Genomic DNA, 9,614 nt, shown 5'->3' on the forward strand with positions numbered 1-9,614 from the left:
AGTCATTGATATGATTGATGAGTATTTATGAATAAATGTAACTTATTCTAATACAACTGAAGTCCTATTTTCTTTGAAATGTTCAAAAGAAATTAAACTAAAGTTTAAATCATTTAGGCAAGCGTATTGTGATACTATGATCAGATCATAATGATTAGTACAAGATATTTGTTGTACTAAGCTCTAATTGATAGAGATGAGATTATGCCTAGTTGTAGGCAGTCCTTGAGGAGTTAATAAATGAACTTTTGGACATTCCAAAGTATAATGATGTATTTGTGTGAAAATTACTGATTCATTTGGAAAGTAAAAGATTGCAGACCTGTAAAAAAGGTCAAGCTGTGTTGATGAATTAGTTTCAATAAAACCACGTAATAGTTAATAAGTGTTGTTAACCATTTATTTTCATTTAAATGTCAATTTCTGATTGTCAAACAAATAAGTCTTCATCGTAGTGGGAGAGTTATGAGATAACTCAACCTTTGCAAAGCCTTACTTGAAGTCTTTATTGTCATATAAGATGACAAAATGAAAACTTATAAATCTTACAGTAGTGGGAGAGTTATGTCTTAACTCAACCTTCGTTATAGCCTATTGGAAATCAAAGCTATCATACTGGATGACAAAAATGGAAGGAAGTTGACAAAGAGAAATTTTGTTAAAGTCAGAAATTTGAGATAAAGTAGTGTGCTTAATCTCAGTATTTTTTATATATTTTCATTGATGGGGGCAATCATAAAGGATATGAATAGATTTACAAAAAGGAGTTTTAAAAATGTAGTACTAGGAGATAGGGATCTTCAAAGTAAGACTCTTGGCATTAGGTGAAAACCAATGCTAAAACTATGGGGTGAAAATGGATTGTGAGTCAATTTTCTAACTAGTTTCTATAATAGAGTATTTATGCATGATTTAATTTGTTGTTGCATATGAGATATGTAAAGATGAATATATATATATATATATTATGAAAATGAGTTTGATGCATCTACACCATTTCAAGAAAATTTTCAAAGATTCAATTGCAAAAAGCTTTGCAAACTTGTGATGTTCATTTGAGAAATAAATTTCTCAATTGGGATACTTGAGAATATGGTTTGAATTAGTATCATAACCAATGACTATGAACAATGATGATGTTCTTGTATAGACAAGAAAATGAAGCATAGGTATTTATCTATTTTATATTGATATTTGCTCATTAGGAATGAAGTGGAAATCAATTTGAAAGTTTGACTATTTAACCAATTTCAAATAGTTGATTTGAAGTATTTTTGTATATTAAAAATTCACGTACAGATGTATAGGACATTATATTAAATTTGTTTCATGCATCTTACGTTTACAAAATAGTTGTTTAATGTTCGATGCAATTACTTCAGATGGAATGGTAATGTACCATTCTACAATGAAGTTGATATGTCTAAGGGAAAAGTTTCCTAAGACACCTCAAATATTAAGGGGCTGTAAAGCTTACATGGTACTTAATTAACATTTAATATATAATTGGTTAGTTAAATCGGTAAAGTTGATGGTATGACCATTGAGTTTTGAAAATTAAAACTTACTTAATGTGCATAAGTCAAGTATGTCCTAAGATATTTGAAAGCTATAAGATAAAACTTACTATGAGATAAAACTTACTCAATTGAGTTTGAAGACATATGTAACTACCAAGTTATAGGAATAAAACAAAATAAAAGAAACATCTTATTGGTGAATAGATAGTTTTTGTTGACATAACAATTTGAATTGTATAAAGGGATTTTCTAGGCTAAATTGTAAGAGGATCCCCTAGACTGTCTGGGACTATGAGACATGTCTCTAGTGTGCTAAGGCAAATGGGAGAGCATATAGGGTATAGAGTATGTTGGATTTTATGTCCTAAAACTTGTAGTTGTAAATTAATAAATATATTATGTTTTTTTTTTCCGATAAATTTGTTATTGAAATTGTAATCTTGAATCCAATAAACTAAGGTCCTGAGGCTATTTAATGTAGCTTGAACTTTATGTAGTGACATAAAGGTGGATCAAGTTCAAATATATAGCCAAAATGGTCTATAGTATATGAATAAGGTTGGGCGCCTTATTCTAGGGACACTATGGATGTGGCCCACTTTGTAGTTAGTACAAACGATGTGATCCTGAATCGTTCATATAGAGATATGTGAGTGGGGGCATCCTATGTAAAGAGTTTACATAAGATTGAACCATGAAATAGTCACTTTTTACATTCTAAATACTGTTTTATGTATAAAACTGACTATTTCGTTAATTGATGGCCTAGGTAACTTAATCTTAATCCTGAGCTAACTATGAACTCCTGTTCACTCAGAATTATCCTTAGATCTGCATAGGTGAGGGCAGCTCAATATTGCTGGCCCAATAAGCCTCCCATTTCAGGGGTAAGATCGGGTGGATAGCTGGGAACATAGGGTGCAAGACGAAATTCACTCCTACCCGTTATAGGGATAGTAGATAGGTTGTTCCCTTTAGTACTGAATCCAGGTCTTGAACAAGGGGCCCCACCTCTCCTTGGCCCGAGAGGGATTCGTTTATAGGTGTACCTTAAACCAATTGTTCATTAGAGGATCAGTGGAACTTAAGGAATAAGATGTAGTCTTGGGGTAAAACGATTTTTATGACCCAGCCGAGATTACGAACAACCTGTGAAGGATTAACTTACTATCATGGTTATATCAAATGGACACAAATATATCTATAGTGAGGGGAGTGCAACTACAGGACTTTAGTGGAATGACCAGTTAGTTAACGAATGTTGATGAGCTCCGTCTAAAAAGTTTAGCTAGCTAATCTCGGATCGTTGGAGCCCATGATCTTATAGGTCCGTTATGTTCCCCTACTAGCTCTATGGAATAAACTTATAACAGTATGACAGAATAATTCGAATTGTTCGATTAGGTAGAGAGAGAGAAACTGACAAGTATATGTGATATAGTGGTCGGGTTTTTCAGCTTAGAAATACAACTTTAATATTTAAATATGATTTAAATATCAAGAATATGAATATGTTCATATTCGAAAGCTCGGAAATAATGGAAATGGTCAAAGTTGTAAAAAGTCAAAGAGTTGTGTTTTTTACTTTGAAAAGTCAAACTTTGAAAGTCAAAATGTTGACTTTTTGGTCAAAGTTTAACTTTGACCAAATGACTATTTTGCCCTTTGACTATAGTTAATGGGAAAATCCAAACTTTTGTTGGATAATTTCACTAACAAAATAGTGGGTTAGGTGTTGGCTTATAGTGGAGACATTAAGTCCACTAAGTGAGTGGATTCTAGGTGTTGAGTTTTTGTGAAGTTTTTTCATGCAATTGTTGCATGCTTTTTTTTCTATAAATTGGGCTTTTCAATTTAGTTAAAATACTTTTGCCATTTTGGAAATTAGTTTTTTGATATTTGGGCTAGAAAATTACAACTTTGTGAAAAACAAAGGAAACACCCAAACCTACTCAAAATTCAATTCCTTATTTTCTTCTCTTTTCTCTCTCTCAGTTCTCTTCATCCACCAGGTCCCACAACTCGGTTCTGAGTCCAGAGGATAGTAGGTCAACTCTAGTAGTGGTCCAAAAGAGTTCGGTTCGAGATTCGATAAGGAGAAACGGCTTTCGGGAGCTTCAAAGATAGCATCTCTATACTTTTAATTCACTGTTTTTCCTTCAATTACATGCTATTTTCCTTTAATTTAGAAGCAATTATAGTGTAATTAGGTCCCAATTTCTCTGCGTATGTCTCGTATTCATCAAAGTATGCCCAGGATATATGTCTCACAGGCTTATATTTCCCTCGCTTTAGTGCAAGTGAGAGATTGTTGAGATATATACCCTAAAGGTTTGTAGTTATATGTTATTTGAACCAATGGTTGATTAGTTTTATATGTAATAATCTATTATACAAAGATTCAAGATTATTGATAGCTCTAAAAAAGAGCTATTATTCCTAGCTTAATTTAGGCTCTTTAATGGCCTTTTAATGTTATTATCCTATTTTGTAGGTATTGAATGCCCAAGAGGTAGAGCTGAGCAATTGGAGTCAAATGGGGTTAATTTGAAGCAATTTGGAGGTGATTTGAGCATCCGGGTTTCAAAGAAGGAGAAATGACCAAAACGCCCTAAACCGAAGCGTCGCAACCCTCGCTCAACACTCCAGTGCAACGTTGAAAGGCAAAAGGCATGGATGCAGGGTAGCATTGCAATGCTACTCAAGAGCGTTGTAATGTTACGACTTGTAACGGAACGCCACCAACGCGCACGTGCAAGGCAACATCGCGCCTGAGTTGCAACGTCACTCCAACACTCGAGGGCTATTATCGACAAAAGTGTTGCGATGCTCTTCCTAGCATTGCAACATTGTGTCTGTTGTATAAAAGGATTCTTTCCTAATTAGGTAAAGAGGGGATGCTGATTTTTATAGAGGCCGAAGAGAGGCATGGTTTTCTTCCTTTCCCTTTGTATTTTCAATATCCATAGGTTAGATTTATGTTTAATTTTGGGTTGTAATTGATGGATTGGATGATTTTCTTGATTTATCTAGGAATTAAGAAGTGATTCCATCTAATTTCTTTGAGTAAGAGGTTCAATGTAATTTTCTTGAGATTTCTTTTATTGAATTTTATGTTCTTCAACTCTATGTCTTTTTTGAATTTTGATGTAATTTAGATTTGCGTTTATGTGTTGGACTAAAGACATTATCATAATTGCATATCTCTGCTAGTTAATTTCGAGCTCGCGCATTTCTTTGTGTTTATCTATGCTTGAATTTATCCCGGTAGCATATGATTGAGTGTGAATGATTAGATTTATAGGCTAGACTTGAATCTTAGCAATGCATGTTAAACCTAGGTTCAAAGAACAAATTGATTAATTGAATTAGATTGTCCAATCAATTAGTCGACACAATTGAATCCTCAATCTTCATGCATATGATTTTTAATTCTATATGATCGTTGAGAACCCAGTAGAATTAAGATCATATAGTTTAGTTAGGGTTAGCTTTCTAACCTTAATTAATGTTTATGACGTATGATTGATTTGGTTTTAATTAGTTGACGGTCTTTGTAGAGACTAGTTAAATCGAATTGATTTAGTTGTTGTGTATGCTTAGAATGGAATGTTTGCTTAATTATTGAATTCCATTATAGAAATTGCATAGGATTCTCTCTCTTGCTCTAGAAATTAGATAAACACCTATCCTAGATTACATTTACCCTTGCATTTTATGTTTCACATGTTTATCTCTTTCACACTAAACCCCTCATTTACTGCTTTAGTTATGAAATTGGCTTAACGAAACAAATCGCGCTTCCTTGCGGATCGACTGATACATACCACTATTGTTAGGTCTTTGTAGTGATAGGAGTAGTTTGGTATTGTAAATTGATTCGTGGCTCTTTTAGGGAATTAAACGACACTAGAAAGAGGTTGCTAACAATTATCTATTGTGATTTAAACATGTACGTAGAGACATACAGATGGATCAAGTTTAAGTGATAATCTATATTGTCTATAGTAAGGTTGGGTATTTATCCTGGTAGCACTACTGATACAACTAGCTTTGTAGTTGTTATAATTGTATTAAAGTGCTATAAATGATCTGATCCTGATCATTCATGTGGAAACACGTGAGCATGGATATCACATACAAAGAGTTTGTATAAGACCAAATCACAAAATGCATAGTCTCTCTTTATAACACTATTGCTAGAAAATACTTACATTTCACCAAAATGACCATAAGTGACTTGACATGTGTTTTTCTTTCGAGCCCAATAAGCTATTTTTCTTCAAAGTTTTGGAAAATCTAGACACATAATGTGAGTTTTTTGATTTCTTGGTACTAAATTTTTTTATAGATTTTGTTGGATGTGTTTTTGCGTAAAGGTTGCAGAAAATTTGTGACAAGTATAAAGTTTAGAATTTAAAGTTGGCGAGATAAATTGGTTGGTTCATTTGCCTTCTAAACTTCGATTAGCAATGGGGCAAGTTTGGATTTCATGTAAATTGAGAGATTAAGTTTTATGGAATTCTATTTTCATTTCCAATTAATTGTATGAAGTTCTTCATTCTTGAAAAATTATTATTTGAGGTTGATATGAGAAAAACTAAAAAGAAGACAAGTGTTTGAATGAAAGAAGAGAAAAGGTGAAAAGAAGGAAATGAGAAAAAAGTTTGTAGAAAAAAAGAAGAAGAAGATGAATAGTAAGAAATAAAATAAGAGATGTAAATTGTGATAAATAACCTCATCAAATTTTCATCTTTCAAAATTAACATTTTTTTCAAAAACTCGTTACAGCAGTTTTTCTCGACCACTGAGATTTATTTAAAAATTTAATTTTTTTTTTAATTTATCTTGTTTTGGGCTTTCTTGATTAAATTTGAATAGTTTAGACCAAGATTCTAACACTTCCTAAATCTTAATTTTTTATTTGCAAAATTTAAACTTTTACAAAATTGAAAAATCACAGTGCCATTGGTAGTTTCATTTAGAAATTTGGAAATTCATAAAATTGTGGAAACAAAAATTAAGGTAAAGATTTGAAAAATTATGTAAAAATTTGATATAAGATTTGGTAAAAATAATTGAATCTGGAGAAAATTTGGAAAAAAAATATAAGATTTGGTATAAGATTTAAAAATATTATATAATATTTAGAAAACTCAGAAAAATATCGATGTTAATACTGCCGGAAATTTCATCAAGAAAGTCTAAAATATTCAATAAGTTTAAAAAAGATAATTTTTTAACTAAATCTCGGTATCAATCTCGTTACACTGGATCGAAAAAAACTAGTTTAAAAAATTTTAAAAAACGTGTTAATTTTAAAAAGTAAAAAATTGATAGTATTATTTCGGAGTTCGGACCATTTTCCATAAAATATTAATCCACGATAAAAGTGTGATGTGAGAGACCTGGTTTCTTTTAGAAGTACAATTACTTGTAAAGAGGGAGAGAGGTTATGCGATAATCGAAAAGTATATGAAATTATACAATGGAAGAGAAGAAATAACAAGTTCACGTGGAGGAAAAACTTGGGTTATTGGAAATTCATGAGAATGATATTTTGATTGAAAATAAGGGAATTATTAATGTTAAGTTCAAATTAATTATAGGAGGAGTAATGGAGATTACTAATTAGACTTGGAATTATCACGTCTATGATGTGATGAGTATTATGAATATTATAATTAAAAAAATAGATGGTTATTGCTTAGTATCCTAAAGGCCATGCGTGACCATTTATGTTGTCCATGCGTCATATAATTATTCATACTTAATGTTCATATAAGTCCACATCCTACTTGTCACTTTATTTATAAATAGTGGCATTTTGTGGATATTAAGAACACACCAATATTAGTGAGAATTTCAGTTCCACCAATTTCATAATTTTACTTATAGTTATTTTATTTTATAATTTTAGTTTTTATTTATTTATTATTATGATATAAATTTTTTTTTTTTTAATGTTCGTATTGAGTTGCGCTCCTCAATTTTCATAACAGTGAGTGGTTATTCCGCTAAAAATTTTACTATTTTAACAATTTATCATTTCTTTTGGGTTTTTGAAACAAATTATGATTGATATTCTTACCACTGATTTGACTTAAGATTTCAAGGGACTTGCCCTCATTTCTTAATTGTTTACTATTGAAAGAAACTTATGTTATGCCATCTTGGTTTAATATAATTGAATTTTGAGGGATATATGTTTGTGTACAATTTTAGCTACAGTGACTTATTTCTATTATTGAAGTTTATAAGAAGTATATTTCTAGAAATCTCTTGGATTTAACCTTTTGGCAAAATTAGTCCAAGTATTGTGACTTTGAGAAATGTTGTTTTATAATGAAGGATATAAATTTAGAATGATTGAGAATTATGTGTTAGTATATAGTCTGATTGGTAGAGAATTTAAAATTTTGAAAACAAAGGATTAAATAAAAACGAAGTTATATTTCATGTTTTCAGAGATGTGTTTGATAGCAGAATTCAGAAATTAGATTATAATTTAAACAATTACAAACTAGTTGTAGTTACCTACTAAATATTAGTTGATAATGAACTATTAATAATTTATTTATGAACATGGTTTTTATAAAAAAAAAAAAAAAAATTGTAAAAGTATTGTTTTGTAATAATATATAATTTATAGGATAAATTGAAAACTTTTTGTCCCTATAGTTTGGAAGAAGTTAGAATTTAGGCCTTATGATTAATTAGAATTTACCCCATATGGTTTGATAAAAGTTTCATAAATAGTCCCTTTGGTAGGGATTATTTAAAATGATTTAACAAACCATAGAGACTATATATGAATTATATCAAACTATAGAAATTAAAATCTAAATTTTAAAACCATATGGATTAACTTTTAACTTTATACTAACCATAGAGACTGCATTTGGAATTTAACCTAATTTATAATTGTTGAAAATAGGGTTATTAACCTAGGGGCATTTATGTAATTGTGTAGATCCCTAGGGTTTTCTACTATCTATTTATACAGTGTGTCCCCTATGTATTCAGTGTATCAGATTAAAATAATAAGAAAATATCTCTATATTGTGGTTTTTCTCCTTGTACTAGAGTTTCCACGTAACTGTGTTGTCATTCTCTTCTCTTCTCTTTTATTTTTAACATGGTATCAGAGCTAGGCAACGAAACCCTAGCCGTTATGGAAGAGAACCAACCACAGTCATCTTCTGTTGATGGAACTTCGAGTTAAATTGCTATTCGAGCGGCCGTGAAGGAGTGTTTTCAAGTAGCCCTACCGGAGTTACTTTCTGCTATCCAGCTACACTCGACGGAGAGCCGTCATCAGTGAGAGCCACCGCACCAGACAGAAGCGTCGATCGAACTCTTCCGTGTTGAACCCAGATGAATTCTTGATGGACAGACAGATCCGGCCGTTTCAAGCCATTGGTCGCTGCCTTCCGCGCCGTCGCAATCCTCCAGGCCGTCACAATCTTCCGCGCTGGTCGTTTTCTCGCCGGTCGACCCTTCCGCACCAGATCCATTCGACCTGCAGGATTTCTTGTAGGAGAAAAATTAAATGGCCAGAATTATTTCTCCTGGTCCCAATCAATCCGAATGCCATTGGAAGGGTGTCACAAATTTGGGTACTTGATGGGGGAGATTCCGAAGCTAGCACTAGGAAATCCACAAGAACGAATCTGGAAAGGAGAAGACTCGCTGTTATGCTCTGTTCTCATGAATAGTATGAAACCTCAAATAGGCAAACCATTATTATATGCTGCAACCGCCAAGGATATCTGGGAGGCTGCATGAGATTTGTCCTCAAAGAGACAAAATGCCTCTCGACTATATACGCTTCACAAGTAAGTCCATGAATGCAAACAAGGATCCATGAATGTTACATCTTACTTTAACAAATTATCAATGCTTTGGCAAGAGATGGACCTGTGTCGAGAGATTGTCTGAACTGTGCACAAGATGGGGCTCAATACTTGAAAATTGATGAGGCAGACCGTGTGTATGTGTTTTTGGCTGGATTAAATCCTAAATTCGATGGTGTCTGTAGTCGAATATTGGGCCAGCGCCCTACTCCTTCACTCAGAGAAGTTTGCTCCGAAA

Source organism: Benincasa hispida, chromosome 3 (genome assembly GCF_009727055.1).
Source record: "Benincasa hispida cultivar B227 chromosome 3, ASM972705v1, whole genome shotgun sequence".
In the NCBI taxonomy this organism is placed as follows: Eukaryota; Viridiplantae; Streptophyta; class Magnoliopsida; order Cucurbitales; family Cucurbitaceae; genus Benincasa; species Benincasa hispida.